Below are 20,173 nucleotides of genomic sequence, written 5' to 3' on the forward strand. Positions count from 1 at the left end.
TCCAGGACATAACACATTTGACAAGTTTGGAATGTGAAGTGTTGCATTCTGGGAAATAGTTCTAAGAAAAAGGATGAATATAAATAAATGGAATAGCAAGCTTCAGACACTTGCTAAAGAGACCTCAAGCCATTATATATTGTCGATACCAAACCTGGGTAATAACACCGAAGCACAATACCAAGGTTGATAAACACCGTCATATCGGATGATATGATAAATATGGCTAGTAGTCTTTTTCATTTAGGAAGAGGGCTCCGACAAATGTTGCTATTTCAACAACTAATTGCATTTTTTATATTTAATTTTTAAAGAGATAATTATATTTTTTTCTTTTACAGCAAGCTGTCAAGATCATCTTTTGCAGGTCCGACTTTAAGGTAAGAACACACATTGCAATTTTGTGTTGTGTGCCGATAAGCTACATGTGAATGCTCATGACCTACAATATTCAACAGCTTACTGTGATATGAACATACTCTGTAACTGCTGTCATGCAGTCTACATGCTGGTCTACCTCCTTGTAAAAAAATGTGATTCTTTTTTGGGATGGGTCACTGACTACCTCATCGAATAGTTACTACCCTTGTCAGGATCTAAGGCACTAGGTTAAGTGGAGATCAGCCCCCTAGTAGCTACAGCACAGAACAGATATGCTTAACTTTAGAGAAAGTGTGAAGAATGTATTCATTACCAAAACAGTAAAAAAGTCGGAATGCAAAACAATGAAAATCCCATCCTGAGTTAGAAAACTAGAATAAAAGTTAATAAACAAAATGTCATTAAAATGACAATAATCCAATAAGGGGAACCGAAGATATGAGTTTTGTAAACTCTATGAAGAAATAGGGGGAAAACGTATTAAGAGCCTATGATAGTTACTGCAGTACACCACGACCTATGCACAATTTGAGGCTGACTGTGATGAAGCACGGGTCGGTTCACCAATCAGATTCATCCTGGTCAAAGAGTTTAGCTTTGATTTCGTTTTTTAGGTCCTAATCCACCCCAGAAGTGCACTAACGGCCCTAGGACCTTAGGGAAGGATCTTAGAGACTCACAGGGTGTTGGGTACAGTCCAAGTCTGTAGGAGGCTGGCCTGGCTTGTAGTGGGTACCAAGGGGTACTTACAATCTGTACCAGGTCCAGTTATCCCTTATTAGTGTAGAAGAGGTGTTTCTAGCAGCTTAGGCTGATAGAAGGTAGCTGTAGCAGAGCAGCTTAGACTGAACTAGGAGACATGCAAAGCTCCTACAATACCACTGGTGTTGTAGGAGGCTGGACTGGCTTGTAGTGAGTACCAAGGGGTACTTGCACCTTGCACCAGGCCCAGGTATCCCTTATTAGTGTATAGGGTGTCTAGCAGCATAGGCTGATAGATAATGGTAGCTTAGCAGAGCAGCTTAGGCTGAACTAGGAGACGAGTGAAGCTCCTACAGTACCACTTAGTGTCATATGCACAATATCATAAGAAAACACAATACACAGTTATACTAAAAATAAAGGTACTTTATTTTTTATGACAATATGCCAAAGTATCTCAGAGTGTACCCTCAGTGAGAGGATAGGAAATATACACAAGATATATATACACAATACCAAAAATATGCAGTATAGTCTTAGAAAACAGTGCAAACAATGTATAGTTACAATAGGATGCAATGGGGACACATAGGGGTAGGGGCAACACAAACCATATACTCCAAAAGTGGAATGCGAACCACGAATGGACCCCAAACCTATGTGACCTGGTAGAGGGTCGCTGGGACTATTAGAAAATAGTAAGGGTTAGAAAAATAGCCCACCCCAAGACCCTGAAAAGTGAGTGCAAAGTGCACTAAAGTTCCCCAAAGGACAAAGAAGTTGTGATAGGGGAATACTGCAGGAAAGACACAAACCAGCAATGCAACAACGATGGATTTCCAGTCGAGGGTACCTGTGGAACAAGGGGACCAAGTCCAAAAGTCACAAGCAAGTCGGAGATGGGCAGATGCCCAGGAAATGCCAGCTGTGGGTACAAAGAAGCTGCTACTGGACTGTAGAAGCTTAGGTTTCTGCAGGAACGACAAGGGCTAGAGACCTACCCTTTGGAGGACGGATCCCTCACGCCATGGAGAGTCGTGCAGAAGTGTTTTCCCGCCGAAAGACCGCCAACAAGCTTTGCTAGCTGCAAATCGTGCGGTAAGGGTTTTTGGACGCTGCTGTAGCCCAGGAGGGACCAGGATGTCACAAATTGCGTCAGGAGACAGAGGGGACGTCGAGCAAGACAAGGAGCCCTCTCAGCAGCAGGCAGCACCCCGAGAAGTGCCAGAAACAGGCACTACGAGGATGCGTGAAACAGTGCTCACTCGAAGTCGCACAAAGGAGTCCCACGTCGCCGGAGAACAACTTAGGAGGTCGTGCAATGCAGGTTAGAGTGCCGTGGACCCAGGCTGGACTGTGCACAAAGGATTTCCGCCGGAAGTGCACGGAGGCCGGAGTAGCTGCAAAAGTCGCGGTTCCCAGCAATGCAGTCTGGCGTGGGGAGGCAAGGACTTACCTCCACCAAACTTGGACTGAAGAGTCACTGGACTGTGGGAGTCACTTGGACAGAGTTGCTGGATTCAAGGGACCTCGCTCGTCGTGCTGAGAGGAGACCCAGGGGACCAGTGATGCAGTTCTTTGGTGCCTGCGGTAGCAGGGGAAAGATTCCGTCGACCCACAGGAGATTTCTTCGGAGCTTCTAGTGCAGAGAGGAGGCAGACTACCCCCACAGCATGCACCACCAGGAAAACAGTCGAGAAGGCGGCAGGATCAGCGTTACAGAGTTGCAGTAGTCGTCTTTGCTACTATGTTGCAGTTTTGCAGGCTTCCAGCGCGGTCAGCAGTCGATTCCTTGGCAGAAGGTGAAGAGAGAGATGCAGAGGAACTCGGATGAGCTCTTGCATTCGTTATCTAAAGTTTCCCCAGAGACAGAGACCATAAATAGCCAGAAAAGAGGGTTTGGCTACCTAGGAGAGAGGATAGACTAGCAACACCGGAAGGAGCCTATCAGAAGGAGTCTCTGACGTCACCTGGTGGCACTGGCCACTCAGAGCAGTCCAGTGTGCCAGCAGCACCTCTGTTTCCAAGATGGCAGAGGTCTGGAGCACACTGGAGGAGCTCTGGACACCTCCCAGGGGAGGTGCAGGTCAGGGGAGTGGTCACTCCCCTTTCCTTTGTCCAGTTTCGCGCCAGAGCAGGGCTAAGGGGTCCCTGAACCGGTGTAGACTGGCTTATGCAGAAATGGGCACCAAATGTGCCCATGAAAGCATTTCCAGAGGCTGGGGGAGGCTACTCCTCCCCTGCCTTCACACCATTTTCCAAAGGGAGAGGGTGTAACTGTAGGAAAGTACCATCTTGCCTGGCATGTTACCCCCATTTTTCACTGTATATATGTTGTTTTAGTTGTATGTGTCACTGGGACCCTGGTAACCCAGGGCCCCAGTGCTCATAAGTGTGCCTGAATGTGTTACCTGTGTAAGTGACTAACTGTCTCACTGAGGCTCTGCTAATCAGAACCTCAGTGGTTATGCTCTCTCATTTCTTTCCAAATTGTCACTAACAGGCTAGTGACCAATTTTACCAATTTACATTGGCTTACTGGAACACCCTTATAATTCCCTAGTATATGGTACTGAGGTACCCAGGGTATTGGGGTTCCAGGAGATCCCTATGGGCTGCAGCATTTCTTTTGCCACCCATAGGGAGCTCTGACAATTCTTACACAGGCCTGCCACTGCAGCCTGAGTGAAATAACGTCCACGTTATTTCACAGCCATTTTAAACTGCACTTAAGTAACTTATAAGTCACCTGTATGTCTAACCTTTACCTGGTAAAGGTTAGGTGCAAAGTTACTTAGTGTGAGGGCACCCTGGCACTAGCCAAGGTACCCCCACATTGTTCAGGGCCAATTTCCCTGACTTTGTGAGTGCGGGGACACCATTACACGTGTGCACTACATATAGGTCACTACCTATATGTAGCTTCACAATGGTAACTCCGAATATGGCCATGTAACATGTCTATGATCATGGAATTGCCCCCTCTATGCCATCCTGGCATAGTTGGCACAATCCCATGATCCCAGTGGTCTGTAGCACAGACCCTGGTACTGCCAAACTGCCCTTCCTGGGGTTTCACTGCAGCTGCTGCTGCTGCCAACCCCTCAGACAGGCATCTGCCCTCCTGGGGTCCAGCCAGGCCTGGCCCAGGATGGCAGAACAAAGGACTTCCTCTGAGAGAGGGTGTTACACCCTCTCCCTTTGGAAAATGGTGTGAAGGCAGGGGAGTAGCCTCCCCCAGCCTCTGGAAATGCTTTCTTGGGCACAGATGTGCCCAATTCTGCATAAGCCAGTCTACACCGGTTCAGGGGACCCCTTAGCCCTGCTCTGGCGCGAAACTGGACAAAGGAAAGGGGAGTGACCACTCCCCTGACCTGCACCTCCCCTGGGAGGTGTCCAGAGCTCCTCCAGTGTGCTCCAGACCTCTGCCATCTTGGAAACAGAGGTGCTGCTGGCACACTGGACTGCTCTGAGTGGCCAGTGCCACCAGGTGACGTCAGAGACTCCTTGTGATAGGCTCCTTCAGGTGTTGCTAGCCTATCCTCTCTCCTAAGTAGCCAAACCCTCTTTTCTGGCTATTTAGGGTCTCTGTCTCTGGGGAAACTTTAGATAACGAATGCAAGAGCTCATCCGAGTTCCTCTGCATCTCTCTCTTCACGTTCTGCCAAGGAATCGACTGCTGACCGCGCTGGAAGCCTGCAAACCTGCAACATAGTAGCAAAGACGACTACTGCAACTCTGTAACGCTGATCCTGCCGCCTTCTCGACTGTTTTCCTGGTGGTGCATGCTGTGGGGGTAGTCTGACTCCTCTCTGCACTAGAAGCCCTGAAGAAATCTCCCGTGGGTCGACGGAATCTTCCCCCTGCAACCGCAGGCACCAAAAAGCTGCATTACCAGTCCCTTGGGTCTCCTCTCAGCACGACGAGCGAGGTCCCTCGAATCCAGCAACTCTGTCCAAGTGGCCCCCACAGTCCAGTGACTCTTCAGTCCAAGTTTGGTGGAGGTAAGTCCTTGCCTCACCTCGCTAGACTGCATTGCTGGGAACAGCGACTTTTGCAGCTACTCCGGCCTCCGTGCACTTCCGGCGGAAATCCTTTGTGCACAGTCCAGCCTGGGTCCACGGCACTCTAACCTGCATTGCACGACCTCCTAAGTTGTTCTCCGGCGACGTGGGACTTCTTTGTGCGACTTCGGGTGAGCACTGTTTCACGCATCCTTGTAGTGCCTGTTTCTGATGGATACAACTACCTGTGGATTCCTCACCTAATGAATACTCCCATGGCGCCAGCATTCGACAGAAATCTTCTTACTAGTCTCTGCACGTCGACGAGGACGTCACTCTAGCCCACGCGACGCCGTCTGACGTCATACAGGCAATAAGAGGTCCTCGACGACGTGCGGACGTCAGTTCCCTTTTTTCCGTGCATTCGAAACGGTTATCTTCGAGGGAGCAACTGTTACTTTTTTGGTTACAGTGTATTTTTGCTGCGTAGTCTTTCGCTGTGGTAATAATGTCGCAGAGAAAGTCTGGGTTTAAGCCTTGTCGTGAGTGTGGAAGCAAGATGTCGGTGACGGATCCTCATTCCGATTGCCTTTGGTGTTTGAGCTCCGACCACGACGTCTCGACTTGTGATTCATGCCAGCACATGAATCCAAACGCCCTCAAGGAACGTGAGGCGAAGCTGTTTATGGCTAAATCGAAGGAGAAGCATCACAAGAAGTCTTCTTCTCCAAGACATCGGCGTCATCGAGACTCCCGGCGCCGTAGAGATTCTCGGCGTCATTCGAAGGAGACTCGTTCCAGGTCTTCGGATCGGCGCCGAAGGACATGGGAGATCAGTCCAACGGTTACGCCGCATCCTTTGACGCCGTTGCCCTCTCCGGCGTCTCCAACTTCACCTGGACAGGCGTCGGTGATTGAGGTACTGGAGCCTCAGGTGTTTTCTCCGGCGCAGACGCCGAGGCCGGCGTCGGGGTCGCCTCCGAGACAGGCACCTCAGTATCCGGCTTTTCCCACCCCTGGAGCCGATAGTTCCGCATTCTTGAATGCGATGTATGCCATCTTCCAACAGATGGCTCCAGGGGGTGCTCCGGCTGGGCCTTTGGCCTTTTCTTTGGGTGATCCTGCGCCTCTTCGGCCGGCACCCTTTATGCCCTTTCTCCCTTTTGGGAACGTGGGCTCGGCGCCAGTGTCGGCGCCGGTGGCCGCTCCGGTGGCTTCAGAAGGATTGGCCCCGGGGATTTCCATCCCGTCGACGTCGAAGTCGGGATTTCGGCCTGTGACTCCGATGGGTCCATCTGCTTCAGCTGCTCTTTTTTCGGCGCCGAAGTTACCTGTGGCGCCGGACGCGGCGTCGGTGGCTTCTGAAGATCGGCACCGATCTTCGACTTCGGCGGAGGCATTGTCGACTCCGCGTATTGAACAGCGACTTCATTCCAGGAGACGTGCTCTCCGTGTATTAGAAGAGCAGGAGTACCAACGAGCCCTGGAGGAAGGAGAGCTAGAGGACTCGGGTGATGGGCTGCGTGGACTGGAGTCGGCCAGTGGGCTGGACACTTCCCCTGAGTGGGATCTTTCGTCCCCGGGGGAATATACTGAGGAGGCTGCTTCCTTTCATGCAGTGGTACGGAAGGCAGCTAGTTTTTTGGACCTGCCTTTGCCGGTGGTGGAGGCTAAACAGAACCTTTTAACAGAGGTGCTACATCCGGCCTCAGCTGCGGCGGAGCCTCTGTTGCCATTTAATGACGCTCTGCTGGATCCGGTGATAGAGGTGTGGAAGAGGCCGGCATCTTCCCCAGCAGTTCACAGAGCCGTGGCCAGGAGGTATCGGGCGGCTCCGACTGACCCTGGGTTTCTATCTAGGCACCCTACGCCAGAGAGCTTGGTGGTGCAGGCCTCCTGTTCATCCAAGTCAGCGCCTGGTTCTTTCCCGACGGTGCCTGGGGACAGAGATTCAAAGAAGCTAGAGGCGCAGTCGAAGAAGATTTTTTCGTCCTGCAGTCTGGCGTTAAAAGCTACCAATGCAACCTGTATCCTGGGGAGGTATATTCATGCTCTGATGGATGACATTTCCTCATCGTTTACAGAGCTTCCCCAGGGTCTTTTGGATCTTGTCTCAAATGCCCAGGCTGCTGCGACCCAGATTATCCAGACGGGACTGGATACCACCGATTTGGTAGCCAGAGCAATGGGCACAACTGTGGTGGCAAGGAGACAGGCCTGGCTCCGTAACTCGGGCTTTTCTGCGGATGTACAGTCCACATTGTTGGATCTCCCGTTTGATGGGGACAAACTGTTTGGAGCCAAGGCTGATTCGGCCTTGCAACGTTTTAAGGAAAGCAGGGCCACGGCTAAGTCGTTAGGGCTCCAAGCTCCTTCTTCCACGGCCTCTTCCAGATTTTTCAGGAGGTTTCGTGGATTTGGGCGTGGCTCTTCCTCCTCTTCCTTTCGGGGAAGATATCAGCAACCTGCCTCTTCCCATCCCTATAGATCTTTCAGGGGGAGAGGTAGGGTCCGCACCAGAGGAGCCTCTCAGCAGCACTCTGCCTCTTCCTCATCCTCTGGCGGGGTGCAGCAGGGAAAGCAGCCTTAGGCTTCCACCATTTCCCACTCACTCCTCTCCTGTAGGGGGAAGATTACAGCATTTTCTCACCAAATGGAAGACTGTTACAACGGACACTTGGGTTCTCAGTATTGTGGGAAAAGGCTACACCCTTCCCTTTCGGGAGTTCCCGCCCCTCATCCCGCCCCGCCCTTCTTATTGTTCAGAAGAACACCTCCTGTTGCTAGAACAGGAGGTACAAGCCCTCCTTTCCAAGGGCGCGGTGGAGTTGGTCCCAGAGCAGGAAAGGGGTCGAGGATGTTACTCAAGGTATTTCCTGATTTCCAAGAAGGATGGTCGTTTGAGACCAATTCTGGACCTGAGGATCTTGAATTGGTTCCTCAAGCAGGAAAAATTCAAGATGCTGACCCTAGCACAGGTGCTTTTGGCATTGAACAAGGAAGACTGGATGGTGTCTGTCGACTTGCAGGATGCTTACTTTCATATCCCGATACTCAAGTCACACAGGAAGTATCTCCGGTTTGTGGTGGGATCGCAACACTATCAGTTTGCGGTCCTTCCGTTTGGTCTTACTTCAGCACCTCGAGTCTTCACGAAGGTGATGTCGGTGGTTGCGGCAGAACTCAGAAGGAAGGGGATAGCAGTATTCCCTTACTTGGACGACTGGTTGATCAAAGCCAAGTCCCCGGAGCTTGTGTCGCATCATCTGCAGTCAACAACCCAGTTGTTGTTCGACCTGGGTTTTTCGGTGAACGAGCCCAAATCTCACCTAGAGCCCTCTCAGCGCCTCCTGTTCATAGGGGCAGTACTGGATACAACATTGGGTCGAACCTTTCCTCCGCCTCAGCGGATTCAAGATATTCAGGATTTGGTTCCAATGTTTCAAAATGGAGCGGTAGTTCCAGTTCTCAAGGTCCTTCGTCTGCTCGGTCTTTTTGCCTCCTGCATTCTGTTGGTCACGCATGCTCGCTGGCACATGAGGGCTCTTCAGTGGTGCCTCCGAAGGCAGTGGTCTCAACACAAAGGGGATCTAGAGGGTACTGTCAAGATCTCCAGAGATGCTGCTGTGGATTTGAGATGGTGGATTGCAAGCAACAATCTTTCACAAGGAAAGCCGTTCCAGCAGTCGCCACCAGTGGCCACAGTCATAACGGATGCTTCCACTCTAGGGTGGGGAGCTCATCTGGGGGATCTGGAGATCAAAGGTCTTTGGTCTCCAGAGGAACAGATGTTTCACATCAATCTGTTAGAGTTACGGGCTGTACGTCTGGCTCTCAAGGCCTTCCTCCCTTCCCTTCGTGGTCAGTCGGTACAGGTCCTAACGGACAATACTACCACGATGTGGTACATAAACAAGCAGGGAGGAGTGGGGTCGTACCTTCTCTGCAGAGAAGCTCTTCGACTATGGTCCTGGGCAAAGGACCATCAGATTTGCTTGATAGCAAACCATCTGGCCGGAGTCTTGAACGTGCGTGCGGACAGTCTCAGTCGCCATTTCTCGGCAGACCACGAGTGGCGTCTCCATCCAGATCAAGTCCGTTTAATCTTCCAGAGGTGGGGATTTCCTCGGGTAGATCTGTTTGCCACTCGAGAGAACGCGCATTGTCCGTTGTTCTGCAGCCTCCAGTATCCGATGCAGGAAGCGTTGGGGGACGCGTTTCAAATAACCTGGTGCGGCCAGTTGCTTTACGCGTTTCCTCCCATACCCTTGATTCCTCGAGTATTGAGGAAGATTCGCCAGGACCAGGCACTAGTCATCCTAATAGCTCCGGATTGGCCAAGGAGGGTATGGTACTCCGACCTTCTCCAACTCTCAATGTGCCGTCCGCTCCGTCTCCCTTTCAGGGCAGACCTCCTCTCGCAGTCGCAGGGGCAGGTTCTACACCCCAACCTCCAGAGTCTGCACCTACATGCCTGGAGATTGAACGGGGCAACCTGAGTTCCTTCTCTCTCCCGCCTGAGGTAGTGGATGTTATATTAGCGGCCAGGCGACACTCCACTAAATCTATCTACGCTAATAGGTGGTCTAAATTTGTTGCGTGGTGTGGAGAGAGGCAGATTGATCCTTTGCATTCTCATCTATCGGACGTTTTGTCTTTTGCTCTGTCTCTAGCGCAGAAAGGTTGTGCAGTGGCTACCATTAAGGGTTATTTATCGGCCTTGTCAGCCTTCATATGTCTTCCAGACCAACCATCTTCATTTAAATCCCCTATTGTTATCAGATTCCTGAAAGGTCTTCTAAATAAATATCCTCCAAAGCCATTCGTTATGCCGCAATGGGATTTGTCCTTGGTCCTGACTTTCCTTATGGGGTCCCCTTTTGAACCTATGCATTCTTGCCCCTTAAGGTATTTGGTTTTAAAAACAGTCTTCTTGATAGCTATAACATCAGCAAGGAGAGTGAGTGAGTTGCAGGCCTTATCAGTAAAGCCCCCTTATACAACTTTTTATGGGGATAAGGTGGTGTTGAGGACCAAGGCTGCTTTCCTCCTGAAGGTTGTTTCACCCTTCCATTTGGCTCAGGCAATTACTTTGTCCACGCTCTATCCTCCGCCTCATCCTTCCAAAGAGGAAGAAAGACTGCACCGTCTGGACCCAAAGAGAGCGTTGAGCTTTTTTATTGATAGAACAAAGGATTTCAGGCTGGAGGATCAGCTGTTTATTGGATACGTGGGCAAGAGGAGAGGAAAGGCAGTCCACAAGAGAACACTGTCCAGGTGGGTTGTTCTTTGCATTAAAACCTGTTACTCTTTGGCAAAGAAGGATCCTCCTGGGGGCATTAGAGCTCATTCCACCAGAGCTAAGTCGGCCACTTCGGCCTTGGCCAGGGGTGTTCCTGTGGTCGACATCTGCAAGGCCGCAACTTGGTCGTCCCATCACACTTTTGCAAAACATTACTGTTTGGATTCTGAGGTTAGAAGAGACGGCCATTTTGCACGGTCAGTGCTGCAGGATTTCTTGGTTTGACCATTTAGGCACCCACCGCCGGGCGTGGTACTGCTTTGGGACTCTATTCATTAGGTGAGGAATCCACAGGTAGTTGTATCCATCAGAAGAATGAGTTACTTACCTTCGGTAACGACTTTTCTGGTGGATACATTAGCTACCTGTGGATTCCTCACGGTCCCACCCGACTCCCCGTTGCCTTTCTGGTCTTACCAAGTAATCCTTGAGTGCGCTCCTCTTGGTCTTTGAGGGTGCAATAGATGTTGTATATAATATATTTATATATATGTATATATGTATATATCTTTGTGTATATACTTGATGTGTGTATATATTTTAAAAAGAGAGAGTTATATATATATATATATAAAAGATTTACAGTTATTCATGCAATGTTGTGTATCTTTACAATATAATGGGATGTTGCCTTGCTCTTTCATTGCATTGCCTGGTTGTTCTCATGCACGTAAAAAATGATTGGTACTGACGTCCGCATGTCATCGAGGACCTCTTATTGTCTGTATGACGTCAGATGGCGTCGCGTGGGCTAGAGTGACGTCCTCGTCGACGTGCAGAGACTAGTAAGAAGATTTCCGTCGAATGCTGGCGCCATGGGAGTATTCATTAGGTGAGGAATCCACAGGTAGCTAATGTATCCACCAGAAAAGTCGTTACCGAAGGTAAGTAACTCATTCTTCAGGCACTTCTCCAGGTGCTACCTGCTGCTAAGAGGGCTCGTTGTCTTGCTCGACGTCCCCTCTACCTCTTGGTCCAATTTGCGACCTCCTGGTCCCTCCTGGGCCACAGCAGCATCCAAAAACGCTAACCGCACGATTTGCAGCTAGCAAGGCTTGTTGGCATTCTTTCGGCGGGAACACACTTCTGCACGACTCTACAAGGCGAGAGGGATCCGCCCTCCAAAGGGGAAGTCTCTAGCCCTTTGCGTTCCTGTGGAAACCGCAGCTTCTTCTGTCCAGTAGAAGCTTCTTTGCACCCGCAGCTGGCATTTCCTGGGCATCTGCCCATCTCCGACTTGCTTGTGACTTTTGGACTTGGTCCCCTTGTTCCACAGGTACCCCAGATTGGAAATCCAGCGTTGTTGCATTGTTGGTTTGTGTCTTTCCTGCATTATTCCTCTACACAACTTCTTCTTTGTCCTTAGGGGAACTTTAGTGCACTTTGCACTCACTTTTCAGGGTCTTGGGGAGGGTTATTTTTCTAACTCTCACTATTTTCTAATAGTCCCAGCAACCCTCTACAAGGTCACATAGGTTTGGGGTCCATTCGTGGTTCGCATTCCACTTTTGGAGTATATGGTTTGTGTTGCCCCTATCCCTATGTGTCCCCATTGCATCCTATTGTAACTATACATTGTTTGCACTGTTTTCTAAGATTATACTGCATATTTTTGCTATTGTGTATATATATCTTGTGTATATTTCCTATCCTCTCACTGAGGGTACACTCTAAGATACTTTGGCATATTGTCATAAAAATAAAGTACCTTTATTTTTAGTATAACTGTGTATTGTGTTTTCTTATGATATTGTGCATATCACACTAGGTGGTACTGTAGTAGCTTCACACGTCTCCTAGTTCAGCCTAAGCTGCTCTGCTAAGCTACCATTATCTATCAGCCTAAGCTGCTAGACACCCTATACACTAATAAGGGATAACGGGGCCTGGTGCAAGGTGCAAGTACCCCTTGGTACTCACTACAAGCCAGTCCAGCCTCCTACATTGGTTGTGCAGTGGTGGGATAAGTGCTTTGAGACTGCTTACCACTCTTGTCATTGTACTTTTCATAAGAGAAAAATATACAAAACAAGGTCAGTGTATATACACATAGCCAAAAAGTTTTGCATTTCCTCTTTTCACTCTTTTCTAAGTGCTGAAAAGTACTTCTAACTATCTAAAAAGTTAGAAAAAGTTTTAAAAGTTTTTTTCTCTGTCTTTCTAAAAGCTCTGACAAACTTTTTTCTCTTTTTCTATCACTTTAACTCTCTCTAAAAATGTCTGGCACAGGCCAAAATGTTGACCTGTCTAAGATTGCATATGACCACCTTAGCTGGAAAGGAGCAAGGAGTCTCTGTATAGATAGAGGTTTGAGTGTAGGGAAGAATCCTTCCTTGGAATTGTTACTTAACATGCTTCGAGACCAAGATAAGGCTAAAAGGAGCCCCATCTGTTGAAAAAGTAGCTAATGGTTCCCAATCTGATCCAGGGACTCCCCCAGGAAAAGATTCAGGAAAGAAACTTCTCAGCCTGCCCATTACTAGACAGTCTAGCATAGTTGGTACAGAGGTTGAATCACACCATACTGATGGTGTGCTCTCACATTACACTGTTAGCCAAGCTGTTAGGGTGCCCTCTGTAAGGGACAGGTCTCCTTCTGTCCATTCTCACCATACTTCTGTTTCAAGGAATGTCCCTCCCACCCACCCTGATGACAGACTGTTAGAAAGGGAGCTCAATAGATTGAGAGTGGAACAAACCAGACTGAAGCTCAAGAAGCAACAGCTGGATTTGGATAGACAGACTTTAGAAGTAGAGAAGGAGAGACAGAAACTGGGTTTAGAAACCCATGGTGGCAGCAGCAGTATTCCCCATAGTCATCCTGCAAAAGAGCATGATTCCAGGAATCTGCACAAGATAGTTCCCCCTTATAAGGAGGGGGATGACATTAACAAGTGGTTTGCTGCACTTGAGAGGGCCTGTGTTGTACAGGATGTGCCTCAAAGGCAGTGGGCTGCTATCCTATGGCTATCATTTAGTGGAAAAGGTAGGGATAGGCTCCTTACGGTGAAAGAAAGTGATGCCAATAATTTTACAGTTCTTAAGAATGCACTCCTGGATGGTTATGGCTTAACCACTGAACAATACAGGATAAAGTTCAGAGAGACCAAAAAGGAGTCTTCACAAGACTGGGTTGATTTCATTGACCATTCAGTGAAGGCCTTGGAGGGGTGGTTACATGGCAGTAAAGTTACTGATTATGACAGCCTGTATAACTTGATCCTGAGAGAGCATATTCTTAATAATTGTGTGTCTGATTTGTTGCACCAGTACTTGGTGGACTCTGATCTGACCTCTCCCCAAGAATTGGGAAAGAAGGCAGACAAATGGGTCAGAACAAGGGTGAACAGAAAAGTTCATACAGGGGGTGACAAAGATGGCAACAAAAAGAAGGATGGTAAGTCTTCTGACAAGGGTGGGGACAAATCTAAAAATGAGTCTTCATCAGGCCCACAAAAACACTCTGGTGGGGGTGGTGGGTCCAAATCCTCCTTTAATCAAAACAAAAAAAAAAAACCATGGTGCTATTTATGTAAAGTAAAAGGCCATTGGACAACAGATCCCAGTTGTCCAAAGAAAAGCACCAAGCCTCCTACCACTACAACCCCTACTGCTACCCCTAGTGTCCCTACTAATAGCAGTGGTGGTGGGAGCAAACCTACTAATAGCCAATCCAAGGGAGTAGCTGGGCTCACTATTGGTAACTTAGTTGGGGTTGGCCTTGTTAGGGAGGCCACAGAGGCTGTGTTAGTCTCTGAGGGGGCTATTGATTTAGCCACCTTAGTTGCTTGTCCCCTTAATATGGATAAGTACAAGCAGCTACCCCTAATAAATGGTGTTGAGGTTCAGGCCTACAGGGACACTGGAGCCAGTGTGACTATGGTCATAGAGAAACTGGTCCACTCTGAACAACACCTACTTGGTCACCAGTACCAAGTAACCGATGCTCACAACAACACACTTAGCCACCCCATGGCTGTTGTTAATCTCAACTGGGGGGGGGGGGGGGGGGGGTTACTGGTCCAAAGAAAGTTGTGGTAGCCACAGATTTACCTGTAGACTGTCTACTAGGAAATGATTTGGAGACATCAGCTTGGTCAGATGTGGAGTTGGAGGCCCATGCAGCAATGCTGGGCATCCCAGGGCATATTTTTGCTTTGACAAGGGCTCAGGCCAAAAAGCAAAAAGGACAGGGAAGCTTGGATCCTGGAACAATGGACCAAGTGCTCCCTAAAGCTAGGGCTAGTAGAAGCAAACCACTTCCTACTATCCCTCCCTCAACAGTGGATTCAACTTCTGAGGAAGAAGAATTCCCTCCCTGTGCAGAACCTACACCAGAGGAGCTTCAAGCAGACACTGCTGAGCTTTTGGGTGAAGAGGGGCCTGCCAGGGAGGAGCGGAGTGTGGCACAGCAAACCTGTCCCACATTAGAGGGTCTCAGACAGCAAGCTGTCAAACAGGCTAATGGGGATGTCAGTGACTCTCACAGAGTTTACTGGGAGGACAACCTCTTGTATACTGAGGCAAGGGATCCTAAACCTGGAACTGCCAGGAGATTAGTGATCCCTCAGGAGTACAGAAAGTTCCTCCTAACTCTTGCACACGACATTCCCCTAGCTGGGGACCTGGGACAAATGAAAACTTGGGACAGACTGGTTCCATTGTTTCATTGGCCTAGGATGTCTGAGGACACAAAAGATTTTTGTAAGTCCTGTGAAACCTGTCAAGCCAGTGGCAAAACAGGTGGAACTCCAAAGGCACCCCTTATTCCACTGCCTGTGGTTGGGGTACCCTTTGAAAGGGTAGAGGTTGACATAGTTGGCCCCCTTGACCCTCCTACTGCTTCAGGCAATAGGTTTATCTTGGTGGTAGTGGACCATGCCACAAGATACCCTGAAGCAATTCCTTTAAGGACCACTACAGCACCTGCAGTGGCAAAGGCCCTCCTGGGAATATTTTCTAGGGTGGGCTTCCCAAAGGAAGTAGTATCAGACAGGGGAAGCAATTTCATGTCTGCATACTTAAAGGCCATGTGGAAGGAGTGTGGTGTAACTTACAAGTTCACAACACCCTATCATCCACAAACAAATGGACTGGTGGAGAGATTTAATAAAACTCTCAAAGGCATGATTATGGGTCTCCCAGAAAAACTCCGCAGGAGATGGGATATCCTTCTACCATGCCTCCTTTTTGCCTACAGGGAGGTACCACAGAAAGGAGTGGGCTTCAGCCCCTTTGAACTTCTTTTTGGACACCCTGTTAGGGGTCCACTAACACTTGTAAAGGCGGGTTGGGAACAACCTTTAAAAGCTCCTAAGCAGGATATTGTGGATTAGGTACTTGGCCTCAGATCAAGGATGGCTGAGTACATGAAAAAGGCCAGCAAAAACCTTCAGGCCAGCCAAGAGCTCCAGAAGCAATGGCATGATCAGAAGGCTGTTTTGGTTCAGTACCAACCAGGGCAGAAAGTGTGGGTCTTGGAGCCTGTGGCCCCAAGAGCACTCCAAGATAAATGGAGTGGACCCCACACAATTGTTGAAAAGAAGGGAGAAGTCACCTATTTAGTTGACTTAGGCACTGCCAGGAGTCCCCTTACGGTGCTCCATGTCAACCACCTGAAACCCTACTATGACAGGGCTGATCTCACCCTGCTCATGGCAACTGATGAGGGACAGGAAGAAGACAGTGATCCTCTACCTGATCTCTTCTCTTCCACAGAACAAGATGCTCTTCTGCAAGGTGTAGTTTTGGCTGATTGTCTTACTGCTGAGCAGAAAGACCATTGCATAAATCTCCTAGATCAATTCTCTGAACTCTTCTCTACTGTGTCAGGTACCACTTCTTGGTGTGAGCACACTATAGATACTGGAGACAGTTTACCTGTCAAAAGTAAGATCTATAGGCAGCCTGACCATGTCAGGGACTGCATAAAGCAAGAGGTGCAGAAAATGTTAGAACTAGGAGTGGTTGAGCACTCTGAAAGTCCATGGGCTTCTCCTGTGGTACTTGTACCAAAACCCCATTCCAAAGATGGAAAGAAGGAAATGCGGTTTTGTGTAGACTATAGACGTCTTAACTTGGTAACCAAAACTGATGCTCACCCTATACCCAGGGCAGATGAGCTCATAGATGCACTGGCATCTGCCAAGTATCTAAGCACCTTTGATTTGACTGCAGGGTATTGGCAGATCAAATTGGCAGAAGATGCTAAACCTAAAACTGCATTTTCAACCATTGGAGGACATTACCAGTTTACTGTAATGCCTTTTGGTTTGAAAAATGCACCTGCCACTTTTCAAAGGTTGGTGAACACAGTCCTGCAAGGGCTGGAAGCTTTCAGTGCAGCATATTTGGACAATATAGCTGTCTTTAGCTCCAGCTGGGATGATCATCTGGTCCACCTATGGAAAGTTTTGGAGGCATGCAAAAGGCAGGCCTCACTATCAAGGCTTCAAAGTGCCAGATAGGGCAGGGTAAGGTGGTTTATCTGGGATACCTTGTTGGTGGGGAACAGATTGCACCACTTCAGGGGAAAATCCAAACAATTATTGATTGGGTTCCCCCTACCACTCAGACTCAGGTGAGAGCCTTCCTAGGCCTCACTGGGTATTACAGGAGGTTCATTAAGAACTATGGCTCCATTGCAGCCCCTCTTAATGACCTCACATCCAAGAAAATGCCTAAAAAGGTATTATGGACAGCAAACTGTCAGAAAGCTTTTGAGGAGCTGAAGCAGGCCATGTGCTCTGCACCTGTCCTGAAAAGTCCTTGTTACTCTAAAAAATTCTATGTCCAAACTGATGCATCTGAATTAGGAGTAGGGGCAGTCCTATCACAACTTAATTCTGAGGGCCAGGATCAACCTGTTGCTTTTATTAGTAGGAGGTTGACCCCTAGAGAAAAGCGTTGGTCTGCCATAGAGAGGGAGGCCTTTGCTGTGGTCTGGGCTCTGAAGAAGTTGAGGCCATACCTGTTTGGCACTCACTTCATTGTTCAGACAGACCACAAACCTCTACTTTGGCTAAAACAAATGAAAGGTGAAAATCCTAAATTGTTGAGGTGGTCCATATCCCTACAGGGAATGGACTATACAGTGGAACATAGACCTGGGAGTAGCCACTCCAATGCAGATGGACTCTCCAGATATTTCCACTTAGACAATGAAGACTCATCAGGTCATGGCTAGTCTTATTGTCCTTCGTTTGGGGGGGGTTGTGTAGGAAAGTACCATCTTGCCTGGCATGTTACCCCCATTTTTCACTGTATATATGTTGTTTTAGTTGTATGTGTCACTGGGACCCTGGTAACCCAGGGCCCCAGTGCTCATAAGTGTGCCTGAATGTGTTACCTGTGTAAGTGACTAACTGTCTCACTGAGGCTCTGCTAATCAGAACCTCAGTGGTTATGCTCTCTCATTTCTTTCCAAATTGTCACTGACAGACTAGTGGCCATTTTACCAATTTACATTGGCTTACTGGAACACCCTTATAATTCCCTAGTATATGGTACTGAGGTACCCAGGGTATTGGGGTTCCAGGAGATCCCTATGGGCTGCAGCATTTCTTTTGCCACCCATAGGGAGCTCTGACAATTCTTACACAGGCCTGCCACTGCAGCCTGAGTGAAATAACGTCCACGTTATTTCACAGCCATTTTACACTGCACTTAAGTAACTTATAAGTCACCTATATGTCTAACCTTTACCTGGTAAAGGTTAGGTGCAAAGTTACTTAGTGTGAGGGCACCCTGGCACTAGCCAAGGTGCCCCCACATTGTTCAGGGCCAATTTCCCTGACTTTGTGAGTCCGGGCACACCATTACACGCGTGCACTACATATAGGTCACTACCTATATGTAGCTTCACAATGGTAACTCCGAATATGGCCATGTAACATGTCTATGATCATGGAATTGCCGCCTCTATGCCATCCTGGCATAGTTGGCACAATCCCATGATCCCAGTGGTCTGTAGCACAGACCCTGGTACTGCCAAACTGCCCTTCCTGGGGTTTCACTGCTGCTGCTGCCAACCCCTCAGACAGGCATCTGCCCTCCTTGGGTCCAGCCAGGCCTGGCCCAGGATGGCAGAACAAAGGACTTCCTCTGAGAGAGGGTGTTACACCCTCTCCCTTTGGAAAATGGTGTGAAGGCAGGGGAGGAGTAGCCTCCCCCAGCCTCTGGAAATGCTTTCTTGGGCACAGATGTGCCCAATTTGTGAGAAAGTAGCCTCTTTCTAGCCTTGTTACCCCCACTTTTGGCCTGTTTGTGAGTGTATGCCAGGGTGTTTTCACTGTCTCACTGGGATCCTGCTAGCCAGGGCCCAGTGCTCATAGTGAAAACCCCATGTTTTCAGTATGTTTGTTATGTGTCACTGGGACCCTGCTAGTCAGGACCCCAGTGCACATAAGTTTGTGGCCTATATGTGTGTGTTCCCTGTGTAGTGCCTAACTGTCTCACTGAGGCTCGGCTAACCAGAACCTCAGTGGTTATGCTCTCTCATTTCTTTCCAAATTGTCACTAACAGGCTAGTGACCATTTTTACCAATTTACATTGGCTTACTGGAACACCCTTATAATTCCCTAGTATATGGTGCTGAGGTACCCAGGGTATTGGGGTTCCAGGAGATCCCTATGGGCTGCAGCATTTCTTTTGCCACCCATAGGGAGCTCTGACAATTCTTACACAGGCCTGCCACTGCAGCCTGAGTGAAATAACGTCCACGTTATTTCACAGCCATTTTACACTGCACTTAAGTAACTTATAAGTCACCTATATGTCTAACCTTTACCTGGCAAAGGTTAGGTGCAAAGTTACTTAGTGCGAGGGCACCCTGGCACTAGCCAAGATGCCCCCACATTGTTCAGAGCCAATTCCCTGACATTTGTGAGTGCGGGGACACCATTACACGCGTGCACTACATATAGGTCACTACCTATATGTAGCTTCACAATGGTAACTCCGAATATGGCCATGTAACATGTCTATGATCATGGAATTGCCCCCTCTATGCCATCCTGGCATAGTTGGCACAATCCCATGATCCCAGTGGTCTGTAGCACAGACCCTGGTACTGCCAAACTGCCCTTCCTGGGGTTTCACTGCAGCTGCTGCTGCTGCCAACCCCTCAGACAGGCATCTGCCCTCCTGGGGTCCAGCCAGGCCTGGCCCAGGATGGCAGAACAAAGGACTTCCTCTGAGAGAGGGTGTTACACCCTCTCCCTTTGGAAAATGGTGTGAAGGCAGGGGAGGAGTAGCCTACCCCAGCCTCTGGAAATGCTTTGTTGGGCACAGATGTGCCCAATTCTGCATAAGCCAGTCTACACCGGTTCAGGGGACCCCTTAGCCCTGCTCTGGCGCGAAACTGGACAAAGGAAAGGGGAGTGACCACTCCCCTGACCTGCACCTCCCCTGGGAGGTGTCCAGAGCTCCTCCAGTGTGCTCCAGACCTCTGCCATCTTGGAAACAGAGGTGCTGCTGGCACACTGGACTGCTCTGAGTGGCCAGTGCCACCAGGTGACGTCAGAGACTCCTTCTGATAGGCTCCTTCAGGTGTTAGTAGCCTATCCTCTCTCCTAGGTAGCCAAACCCTCTTTTCTGGCTATTTAGGGTCTCTGTCTCTGGGGAAACTTTAGATAACGAATGCAAGAGCTCATCCGAGTTCCTCTGCATCTCTCTCTTCACCTTCTGCCAAGGAATCGACTGCTGACCGCGCTGGAAGCCTGCAAACCTGCAACATAGTAGCAAAGACGACTACTGCAACTCTGTAACGCTGATCCTGCCGCC

At 49.0% G+C, this 20,173-nt stretch overlaps 2 long non-coding RNA genes across 2 annotated transcripts in view; one reads left to right on the top strand and one right to left on the bottom strand.

Annotated features, from left to right (window-relative positions):
* The window catches only part of LOC138274389 (uncharacterized), a 168,688-nt gene extending 168,304 nt beyond the window's left edge, over positions 1–384 (top strand). Inside the window, exon 4 of the long non-coding RNA XR_011200377.1 lies at positions 342–384. This is a non-coding gene — a long non-coding RNA (uncharacterized lncRNA). The remainder of the gene's footprint in view (positions 1–341) is intronic.
* LOC138274390 (uncharacterized) overlaps positions 1–20,173 on the bottom strand; it is a 130,424-nt gene that overhangs the window by 76,526 nt on the left and 33,725 nt on the right. The window lies entirely within an intron of this gene.

Source organism: Pleurodeles waltl, unplaced genomic scaffold (assembly GCF_031143425.1).
Source record: "Pleurodeles waltl isolate 20211129_DDA unplaced genomic scaffold, aPleWal1.hap1.20221129 scaffold_172, whole genome shotgun sequence".
Classification (NCBI taxonomy): domain Eukaryota; kingdom Metazoa; phylum Chordata; class Amphibia; order Caudata; family Salamandridae; genus Pleurodeles; species Pleurodeles waltl.